The 12,311-nt window shown below is 44.7% G+C and overlaps 1 long non-coding RNA gene across 1 annotated transcript; it reads left to right on the forward strand.

Moving 5' to 3' along the window:
- Nucleotides 1-2,969: 2,969 nt before the first annotated feature.
- LOC127330343 (uncharacterized) lies at nt 2,970-4,634 on the forward strand. Its single transcript, XR_007869241.2, has 2 exons — nt 2,970-4,026; nt 4,191-4,634. It is a non-coding gene; the product is annotated as an uncharacterized lncRNA (long non-coding RNA).
- The last annotated feature ends 7,677 nt before the right edge of the window (nt 4,635-12,311 follow it).

The following is a 12,311-nucleotide window of genomic DNA, read 5'->3' on the forward strand; positions in this document are numbered from 1 at the left end:
ACATGGCTCGCTTGAATTGCATTGTCAAGTGTCAACTGAATAATGGACTTATTTCAGCTAAATTTCATTCACTGACCTGACCAAGAGCAAAGGCCAGCTGTAGGTCATCGACCCCTTTTACAACTGGGCCGGAGGCTACATGTCCTTTCCGGCGACCTCGCCATCTCCATCCCATCCATAGGCTTACAACAGCTCCAACATGTCATTTTTCTATGCAACCGACTCTTTGGTTTATGCTAGGTGGTGTGCAATGTGGTTGATTACTTCCTAATCCAAGCATTAGTCTTTACTTGCTAATCCAAACTATGCATGAAAATATTATGTTGTAACATGTAACCTTATTGTGTCACTCTTGCAGCTGGTCATGGATGTGTGATGCTATTCCGCTGGTGAGCATGAAAGTAAATCATGAAGATATGATTCACACTTGGAACACAGGTGCTCCCATTGGTGAACACTCGTCCGATCCCATTAACAAAAGTCTCATGTTTTATCTAGATAGGTCTAACATTTGTGCTGCTGGCTCATTACTTCATGAGTAAACACTCCTGATGTTTATTGGAAAATACTTCTTGGGGAAGAAAAGGCTCAACCGTTGATAATTTCTCTTGCCTATAGTAGGTCAAATTACAAGGTCAAGAAGTTCAAGATGAATGTCACTAGGAGGAAGCTCTCATAAAACAATGCAGGTATGTACCGAACCATGTTACCATTTCATATACTCCATATGTGCATGCATTCAAGTGTTCCGAACTTTCCATGTAAAGTCGCTACGCTTCTTCCGTCACTTATAATTTTGCTTTATCTGTTCACTTTCGTTTTACCTGAATTACCAGCACTCCAACACTAACGAGTTACTTGGAATTAACAGTTCCAACTTTTGGTGAGCTTCAACATTTAGTGTTTCTGCTACTTCCGGTGGTTCTGAGTTATTTCATTCGGTTAGTTGGATTTTCTCGTAGATTATTTGCTGACTAGGATTTTCTGTGAGATCATTCTGAATCATTTGATTGTCCTTGCAGATTGGTACATTAGAACTTTTTTTAGGATTTGGCAACTTTTTTGGGATTTTGATATCCAGATCATTCATTTGATCTCGTGATCTTGGGCTCACTCATATCTGTGTAGGACTGAACAACTATATTTGCTAGATTCTATTATAGGGTCAAACGATTAGTTTTCAGCGCTACTCAAATCCATAATAGCATGCATTGTGCAAGTTCAAGTCTGAGTATATCTTTAATCGCTTATTACTGTAGGGATATATCCACACCACTAGATGTGAACATCCTCTCCACATTACCACCAATAAAATAGATTCATTAAAGAGGGTAAGAACTAGATTTAGCATTATTGATAGGTCAGCAATTGTCATGTTGCAAGTAGTCGGTAGTTGACATTACACAATGGTATGGATACACAATTGTGGCTTCCAACATGGAAGTGCTAGAACTGTCGTCCTTAAGAAGGGATTTCAACAACTATTGCAACACCATCTAAGAAATTTATAAAATTAGTTTAGAAAGTTCAGACTTTTTTTGATCATGCTGTAATTTTCACTGAAATAATTTATGTAAATAGTCAAAGTGGGAGGAATAGAGACGTGTTTATTTTCTTCATAAACTGCAAGCCTTTTTGTGTATTCGTAAAATTTGGCTAAGAGGCCAGCCACTCTATTTCTTGCCATATGTAAATTTCGCTAAAATGTTGTCAAGAAATGAGATGGCTCAATAGAAAACTGACATTACATGACTTCTCAAATGCATCGTCTCTGCCTATGATAATGACGGTGTAGATATTCAGATTTGCTTGAATGCAGCTCCTTTCATTTGTGGTTTTTGTTCACGATTTGTTTTAAGCCATGAAGTGGAACGAATTGTTCTTTTGAATACAGCTACCAAATTGGCTGTTTCATGGCAACAAATTCCTTTTCAAATTTACGGTTTGGATAAATTTCAAGGCATATTTATTCTCGAGACATTAAATTTGGAGCACTAGGCATTTGATTTGAAAGTTATGAAATCGTTGATACTCATGTAATAACGCTTCTTTCGATCCACTATGGAATCACTTGGTTCATGTATATATGTAAGTACTTTTTAGTTCAATTCTGCATCTTCACATTTCAGTTTGTTTTCCACTTTTAATCGCCATCATGAATTTATTTTATGCTTTCTAACCGTATTTGTCCGAATTGTGTTACGGTAAAGTTCTTAGATTTTTGACTTGTGTAATTAATCACATATAATCTGATGGACCCATCATTTATTTTCTGTCTGCATTTGCAAATTGCAGAGATAGGGGAGGAGGATGAGGGCCTGAAGGGTTACTAGAAAGGGCACTATTTCACAGGTTCTTGATATTGTAGTGCAGTGGAAAATTTTCCGTATGGAATTTACAAGGTCCTAACTACTGGCTACCATAATTCACATATTTTACATGGGATTGTGAGACAAGTCTCATGAGCTTTTTTATTTTGCAATGCACCAGCTTTGAATTAAAAATGTACATGGACAAAGGATATTGCACATTTAATTATCTGCTACATTTTCAAGCTATATTCGATAAAAGGTGCTTTATTATTCAAAAGTTAGTATTGCAATGATATAATTTCTAACTATGTTTTGAAGATATGTGCTTGGTGCTTGTGGATGCATGACATTGAAGTTCTCTAACTGATCTGTTCGTTTTGTTTTGCAATTGGGATAATTTGCTTTCTATTATTATATAATCACTTTCATCATTTAATGTTGGTGCTACTGACCAACACTTACGTACAAGTTTTTTAAGAAGAGAGCTTTTTCATAAGTTGTGTAAAAATATTATGGGAATGAATTTGCCAACTGGATAATCCAATGGTGTCTACAAGTGCTATATTTTCCGAATTGATTTATTTGTTCACTTCTAGAGAATGGTACAAGCCATAGAGCCAAAATAATTTGTCAAAGGACATTTCACTTCAAATTAATAGAACTATTACAATTACGAGCACTCATTTCAAATTTTTGGTCAGTATAGACAATACGGCCCGCATGATATCTTTGGGTTGTGGTAGGTTTTCTTGGCGAATTCTTTAGCTTAACTGTTGTGTGATCGTTATAATTTTCAAGAGCAACTGTATCACGTATTCCATATGCCGTTCTGAGCCCTCTTTTCTGTTTGACTATTTACTTCTAACTAATTGATATATTTGATTTGTATCTTCTACTAGGAAATGCAGTTCTGTAGTTTTTGCATTTAAGACCCAGCATATCACTTACATGTGCAGTTATGTCATCCCGATTCTCCATTTTCTTTGCTTAATATATATGTTCAGATCATGCTCCAGTCTGTGTTACAAAAATATGTATGACTGTTACATGCTAGATCAATATGGTCTGGCCGTAGCGAGGTATCATAGTTGTTTTATCTCCTTTCTCGATCCTCCATTTCTGGATGCACCATTTTGAAGTGCCCCTGAGATATTGTGATGCCTTCACAATCTAAGAATGATATTTTTTTTTGTAGTTAAAGCGGAAACACAGCAGAGTAGATAATGAGGTAGCTGAATGAAAAATAACAGGCTTGGTGTTAACTATAGTATTTGTGAATTTAGATTGGCATATATAGCTAAATCTACTTTTTGCCCGTCATTCTATTTTAATAGCATTTGTCCATGCTTTTACATTTTGCTTTGTATCACTATGATCTTTTTTGAGACTGACATATGTTTCTTTGAATAGAGTCAAGGTTGTGTCTGCTTTCTTATGTTACTATTGTGAAAATGTAGGCATGAGTTTGCCATACTTGATAAGGAAGAGAATATATGAAGCTAGGCCAAAGTTAGGGTGAACACTTCTATTTCTCTTATTGAACTTTCTTGGCTTATTTGGTTCTTCCCGATGTGTCGCCTAGGTTGAAAAAATTCCTTATCGTGCACTCATTCTTATGTCTTAGGACCGACACTACTGCTAGCTCATGTGGAACGGGCAACAAACCAAACCAGAAGTTGGTCTGATGTATCTGCAAATGGTGTATGTGTATAAGGTAGAACCTACTTACTTTGTGTATACACTTTTATGATCTTTGATACTGCTATCTTGAAATAGTTCTGTTTCTATGTCGTTCCTTTTTTCACGGGACTCTTTTGCTTCCGAGTACCAAGACACTATAATGGTTCTTTGTTCTTTGTTCTTTTCTCTGTTTACCAGGTCATGTTCTGTACAGCCATATCTTCATGACGGGCTCGGCTGCAGGGCTAGGTGAGAGCTCATCAAGATATGTTAGTAATGCTCACTACCTCGGCGTCCACTGGTACTTGGTGCGACTTCCATACATCATCAAGCTAGCGAGATGGGCTCACCGCCTTGACAGCATCAAGCTAATGTGATGCCCTTATTATTTGCCTATATGCTTCCGCTGGATGTGTCTTCTATGCTGCGGCATTGACCTGCTGTGGTAGCTACGTAGATAGGGCTATGTAAAAGTTATTTTGTGTAAGTGCAGTACATCCTCTGGCTGATTGGGAGGCTTGTAAGACAATCCTTCATCCAGACCCTATGTTGAGAATACGGGCTTAGCTTTATATGCTCTTTAACTACTCCTATGCATGACACGAACTGTTGCCCAGGAAGAATTTTTGTTGATACACTTTCCGTCTGCTTTCTCCTTCGCAGTCGTGATATTGCTTATTTTGTCTTCTGTGGTAATTGTGATAAATCATGCTGTCTTGGCCTTACATTTTGGACAGCAGTGGCTGCTGCTCCAATTTGTTGTTAGAACTTAATTAGCACCTCTAGGGTGCACAATTAAGGGGAATATATAGTAGTTTTCAGTGTCCTGAAGAGGTATGAGATACACTTCCGTGGTTTTTTCGCCATCGAAACTATAACCCGTAAGGTAATGTGATTATCATATGCATGTCATCCCAGTAACCACTCAAGCTCATTAATCCACACCATGCATATAATATTGTAAGAGATCTTTCATGGCCTTCACAACATTTTGGTGCCCTGTGAGTGTGAGTCTCACAGTACGTTACATTCCAATTATGTGTTGGTTGGTCAGTTGAACCGATCCGGTGTAACTACTACCAGTTCAAAATTGCTGTGGCAGGGGCAGGGCATGCGGCGGCGGGCCGAGCGCGAGGTGCGACAGGAGTTCCTGTTGTGGTTGCCTGCCGCGGGCAGACAAACTGCCGGAATTCCTGCCGTGGCAGCCTGCCGCGGCAGAGAAAACGCCGAATTCTCTGCCGCGGTAGAGGACCCGGCTGGGCGAGGCGGTGTCGAGGCGGGGGCGCTCGAGGCCGGGGCGGGCGCACTTGGGCTGGCGCTAGGGTGCGCGGGGCCGGTGCAAGAGCTCGCGTTGGCGGCACGGGCGGCGTGCCGAAGAGGTCGTCGAGTCCGCGCGGCGCAGGAGGCGCAAGCGCGGATGACGAAGCTGCATGCTGAACAGGAAAAACCTTCTCATCGAAGACAGCATGTCGCGAGACGAGTATTCTTCCAATGACAGGGTTAAAGCAGCGGTAACTCCGATGGTTAGAGGGATACCCAAGAAAGACACATGCCATGGAACGAGCACTAAGCTTATGTGGAGCGGTGGACGCGATTTTAGGATAACAAAGACAACCGAAGACACGAAGATCAATGTATGAGGGAGGACGACCGTGGAGGCATGTGTACGGAACCTGGGACTTTATGGTTGTACTAGGACAACGATTAAGCAGGTATGTGGCAGTAGCGAGCGTCAGCCCGCAGAGGAGCTGGAATGTGAGCCTGGAACATAATGGTGTGCATAGTATCATTAATGGTACGAATGGCACGCCGGCTTTACCGTTCTGCTGGGAAGTGCATGGGCATAATAGTCGCAGGCGGTGCCGTGGGTGGTGAGGAGATTATCAACAGTCTAGATAAGGAACTCGGAACCGTTATCTGTCTAGAGGGAGTGAATAGTGACACCAAACTGCGTGCGCGAAATCTAATTTTTTTTCCGAGAGTACGTGGGCAACTTATTAGTTGGGCAACTTGTTAAAGCGGCGTCTTTCTAGAAATTATTTCAAACTTATTAAAACGCCGTGCATAGGTACACTTAAACATTGCGATGAGAGACAAATGTGCAAGTAACGAAATAAGAAATCGCAGCCACTTTCCGGTGATGGCAACTGCATTGCCCAAAGGAAAGTGGAAGAGACACCGAGAGCATTACCCAAATGAGAGTACAAGGGCCGTCGAGGGCGTTTCCTCCAACGAAACACGCTGAATACTACTATAGCTCACCATGGGACGGCCATCGAAAGAGCTACACGCTCCCGAGCCTCCAGTATTGAAATAAACCAACGGTTACGATGAGCAACGCGGTAACACGCCCCGTCGGATACTATTGTACTCGATGCAAGAGCTCTGCTCCAACCCTCGGTACAAAAAATAAGCCAAACCCTATGGTTAGCCTCCGCCATTTGCGCGATAGCGCAACGGGTATTATTTGAAAGTTATTAAAACGCCGTGCATAGGTACACTTAAACATTGCGATGAAAGACAAATGTGCAAGTGATGAAATAAGAAATCGCAGCCACTTAACCATAATATTCCCGTGATAGCAACTGGATTACGCAAAGGAAAGTGGAAGAGATATCGAGAGCATTACCCACATGAAAGTATAAGGGTCGTCGAGCAATGCGATAACACGCACGTCGGATACTATTGTACTCGATGGAAGATCTCTGCTCCAACCTTCGGTACTAAAATAAGCGAAACCCTATGGTTAGCCTCCGTCATTGCGCGATAGCGCAACGGGTCATCTAGTAAATTGAAAAACGTGTAGAGTTGGCCGGTTCAGGCGCTGGACAGAGACGCCCTCCAAAAACGGCAACCTACGCCGATGGCCCTAATCAATCTGTCCAACGTGTATACCGAACGTCCTCTAAGGAATGCCCCCAATGCGAAGTAGGTTAAGCTTTGTCTATTTTACTATGCTATTATTAAGGGAAATGTTTTTGTACTTACACGCATGAGCATAGGTGCTTCGGTCGCTGTCTAATTTTGCTTTGAGATTCGGATAAAACTAGAAGAGAGGAATGAATCTTTCCATCTACCAAGACGGATGGAAATCTCGAAAAATAAATCGACGATCCATAACACACTTACACTAAGCGCGTGTACAAAATTCACTCTCATTATTAAGCTTGGTACGGTACGTTTGAACCTTAGTTTTCTTTGTGCGGATTAAAAAAATGAGCTTTAAATCACGTGTGTATGAGATTCTTAAAACATTCAGACAACCAACAATAAAGTACTCCCTCCTATCTAAAGTAGGTTGTATATAAAGTTTGATCAAAGTTTTTTCTAAAATTTAATCATATATATAGACAAAATTATGAATATATACAATGAAAAATTACTATTTTTAAATTGTCATAACATTTATTTCATATGCATTTCGTGTAGTAGATCTTCATATTACTATCTATCACCGGTGGAAAAAGGGCCTTTGGTCGCGGTTCGCAACTGCCATTAGTCGCGGTTGCGCAACCGCGACCAAATAAGCGCGACTAAAGGCCCCCCCCTTTAGTCGCGGTTGCTTACGAACTGCGTGACGTGGGCACTACCCTTCGGGTAACCGGCATTGCTCTATCCTATATTGACTAATTGAAGGCCCATGAAGACACCCGAAGGCGAGATGGGCCATCTGGATGGCGCACCAGAGGAATCCTTGGCGAACAAGACAAGGAGGCAGCCGAACAAGGAAAGATTGGATCTAAAACTACTGTAAACCTAGTCGTACTCGGTGAGACCTCTTGAGACCTGGCCTCCTATATAAAAGCCAGGAGAGGGGCTGCCGAGGGACACGATCGATCTTAGCAATCTTAGCCAGCAAAAGCTTAAAGATAGGTCACCTTAGCAGTAGTAATCTCGACGAGATCTCAGCCGAACTATTCGGCACCCCATTGTAACCCATTGTCATCATAATCAAGAACAGACAGGCAGGACGTAAGGGTTTTACCTCATCGAGGGCCCCAAACCTGGGTAAATCGCTCTTCCCGCTTGTCTGTGAACCGATGTCTCGTGTCAGCTTGCAGGATTCCATCAACCCTAAGCCCCTATCGGAGGGCATTGGCGAGGAGTACCCTCGACAATTGGCGCCGTCTGTGGGAAGCCTGTCGGCACAAGGCAAGTCATCGGCAGTACCAGTCACGTCTGCAGCGTTCTTACTCGAATCACCGACGCCGACAGAGTCAAGAGATCCGATCCGCTGCGGGTCCTTCGAGTTCATACCGCGCCACGAAGCACTTCACTCAAACTCTATGGCATCGTCTCACGACGCAGAAGCTATTTTCGGTGGCGTCCACTTCGTCATCGATTCCGGAGGTTTCCTTCGCCTTCCCAGGGCCGGTGCGTCCGACTCAAAGGCCGTACCTCCGGAGGGTGTCCCTTCAGCGACAACCCTAAAAATTTCGCCCAGAAGCATACAAGAGAGCGTCCGAGGGGATCTCGACACCACGGCTGGGCAAAGAAAGAAACGAAGAAGCTCACACCGTGAGGAGGAAGGCAGAACAGCAGTTCACCCTCGATAGTTCAAGCAAGGATGCCATGACACATCGTCAATCAGGGGCCGCACCCGTTCTCCGTACCTTTCGGCTACAGAGCAACTCGAGGCGCCATGTTACCTCCACTCCTACTTTGATCCAAAAGATGGTCGGGAGAAGTCCAGTCATTTGTTGAGGAACTGCCGACACTTCCTGGAAATTCGACAGTTCTGTGATGATCTTAGAGCCGAAGCTATATCAAGGGTCCACATGATGGAGGAGAAGGCAAGGTCCTACGACCACCCGTCAGAACCGTATGTACCAGAACCATACGAGCCAATGGAAAAAGATGAATATGTACCAGCCGAAGTATACCCAGCGCTACGAGGACAGATCAACATGATCCATAAAACCAACTTTTCGAAGAGAGAAATCAAGAAGTTCTCCCGAGAAGTAAAATATGCGGAAGTCGCCATGGTTGACACGCCGGATTTCATCGATTGGTCAGAACAAAGCATCACCTTCAGCAGGGCGGATCACCCGAAAGCTGTCCCAAGGCCCGGTCACGCGGCCCTTGTCCTTGAAGCGCAGATTGGAGGGTACAATATGGGCAAAGTATTCATGGATGGAGGAAGTGGCTTGAACCTGTTATTCGCCAGCACAATGAGAGCAATGGGTTTAACAGTCGATATGCTAAGAGAATCTGACACCGGGTTCCACGGCATTATACCAACTCGACCCGCTTACTCGCTCGGCAAAACATCGCTGGATGTAGTCTTCGGCACGCCCAGTAATTTCAGGAAAGAAAAGATTGAGTTCGAGGTAGTCGATTGGGAATCTCAGTACCACGCCATCCTCGGCAGGCCTGCGTTTGCTAAATTCATGGCCGTGCCCCATTATGCATACCTGAAACTTAAGATGCATGGCAACAACGGGACCCCAATAACCGTTCACGGCAGCTTTGCTCGATCAGACAACTGCGATAGGGAATTCCAGAAGATCGCTTCGAAGTTTGGAGCAAAGGAAGAACTCAACGCGATCGATACCGTCACAGACCACACACAACCACCAGCCGACAATCGAAACGTGAGATCCGATGAGTTCGACGCTGCAAAGGAAACTAAGAAGCTGCAGGTGCACCCTACTGATTCGAAGAAGACAGTCAATACTTTGGCTGACCTCACTGACGCATAGGAAAGCGCGCTCATCGAGTTCCTCCGTGAGCGCTGGGAGATATTTGCATGGGAACCATCCGACATGCCAGGTATCCCCAGGGAACTCGCTTAGCACGCCCTAAATGTTGACCCGACAGCCAAACCAGTACAGCAATCAATGCGACGATTTTCTGAACCAAAGAGAAGAGCAATTGGCGAAGAAGTTAATCAGCTCCGCAAGGCAGGATTCATTCGGGAGCTTAAGGAATCTGAGTGGGTGGCCAATACCGTCATGGTGCCAAAGAAGGACACAACCGCCCTCCGCATGTGCATCGATTACACCAGCCTTAACAAGCACTGCCCGAAAGATCATTTCCCACTGCCTCGAATAGACCAAATAGTTGACTCCACGACCGGGTGCGACCGTCTCTCTTTTCTCGATGCATACTCCGGGTATAATCAGATTAAGCTGAAGAAGGAAGACCAGGAGCTAACCGCGTTCATCACTCCGCACGGCGTTTTTTGCTACAACGTCATGACCTTCGGGTTGAAAAATGCAGGAGCCACTTACCAACGCTGCATGCAAGCTTGCCTTGCGGAGCAGATTGGAAGAAATATTGAAGTTTACATCGACGACATCGTGGTGAAAACGAAGCACGCAGCCACACTTATCGATGACTTACGGGAAACCTTCGACAATCTGGACAGATACAAAATTAAGTTGAATCCCAAAAAGTGCTTCTTCGGAGTGCTAGGAGGACAAGTACTCGGGTACTTCATATCAGCCAGGGGAATCGAAGCCAATCCCTTAAAGATCAAAGCTATTCTTGATATCGAGCCGCCAAAGAATCTGCACCAAGTGCAGCAGTTGGCAGGCCGGCTAGCAGCGCTCAGCAGGTTCATCACGAAGCTAGGGGAGAAAGCTTTGCCCTTCTACAACTTGATGAAAAAGTCGGAAAAGTTCGAGTGGACAAAGGAGGCACAGGAATCCTTCGACAACTTGAAGAAAATCTTATCGACCTCTCCAGTGCTTGTGACTCCACACGAGAAGGAGACGTTGCTCATGTACATAGCCGCAACAACACAAGTCTTCAGCAGCGTTTTAGTCGTCGAACGAGAGGAAGCAGGGAGAGTTCATGGTGTGCAGAGGCCCGTTTATTACCTCAGCGAAGTGCTCAGTCCTGCAAGGCAGAGGTATCCCCATCACCAGAAGCTGGCGTATGCAGTATGGAGGTTGGCTCGCAAGTTGCGGCACTACTTCACGGAGCACCCGATTAAAGTTGTAAGTGAAGCACCCCTGAAGAGCATAATGACCAATCCGGAAGCCACGGGTCGAGTGTCCCAATGGGCTATCGAACTAGCGCCACATGACATAACTTACGTTAATCGGACGGCGATAAAATCCCAAATCCTCCCGGATTTCGTGGCAGATTGGATCCAATCACAGACACCAGCAGCACCCGATATGTCGGGGTCATGGATAATGTATTTCGATGGGTCAAAATGGAGTACAGGTGCAGGAGCAGGAGTGGTGTTGATATCACCACAGGGAGATAAGATGAAGTATATACTACGTATGAACTTCTCTCTGCCGATGAACAACGAAGCTGAATACGAAGCACTGTTGCACGGAATGAAAATGGCAAAGGCGTGTGGTGCTACTCGCCTAGAAATCTATGGAGACTCAAACTTGGTGGTACAGCAGTCGATGAACCTGTGTGACGCAGTCAGCGACAACATGATCGCCTACCGGCAGCTGTATCAGAATATGGAAGCTAAATTCGAAGGATGCGAGCTCAAACATATCGACAGAGCCAGTAATGAGGAAGCCGACACTTTGGCAAACATCGGGTCTACATGCTCCCCCATCCCAGACGGAGTGTTTTACGAAGTGATCGCTCAACGATCAATAAAAGAAAAGACGTCGGCACCTCCAAAACCATCGACTAGTGAATCAGAGGCAAGCTCACAACAAACTCCTTCAGCCGAAGAATCTCTAACTCCTCCTGCCGAACAAGTCCTCCTCCTCGAGCCACTATGGACCAAGCCATTCCTAGCATATTTGACAAAGCAAGAGCTGCCAGAGGACTCTGTGGAAGCTAGGCGAATCGTCAGACGTTCAAAAGCCTTCGCCGTGATAAATGGTGAGCTTTACAAGCGTAGCATCTCAGGGATCTTTCAAAGGTGCATCGCCATTGACGATGGAAAAGCACTGTTGCGCGAGATACACGAAGGAACCTGCGGGCATCACGCAGGGAGCAGGGCCCTTGTGGCAAAAGCCTTTAGGGCAGGATTTTACTGGCCAACGGCAGCGTCGGATGCTAGGGATCTAGTCATGAAGTGCGATCCCTGCCAACGTTTTTCACCAAAACCACACGCTCCTGCAACAGACCTAATGACAATACCCTTGGCATGGCCTTTCGCTCAATGGGGACTCGATCAACTTGGACCGCTTCCAAGATCGTCACCCGGAGGACACACGTACTTATTGGTTGCAGTCGACAAATTCACTAAGTGGATCGAGGCAGTACCTGTGCGAAACCAAAAAGCTGAAACAACGGTTCAATTCTTCAAGGGAATAACTTGTCGATTTGGCATGCCCCACAGCATCGTCACAGACAACGGCTCCAACTTTGATTCCGAGGAGTTCAGAAAAT

Source organism: Lolium perenne, chromosome 2 (genome assembly GCF_019359855.2).
Source record: "Lolium perenne isolate Kyuss_39 chromosome 2, Kyuss_2.0, whole genome shotgun sequence".
Lineage (NCBI taxonomy): Eukaryota > Viridiplantae > Streptophyta > Magnoliopsida > Poales > Poaceae > Lolium > Lolium perenne.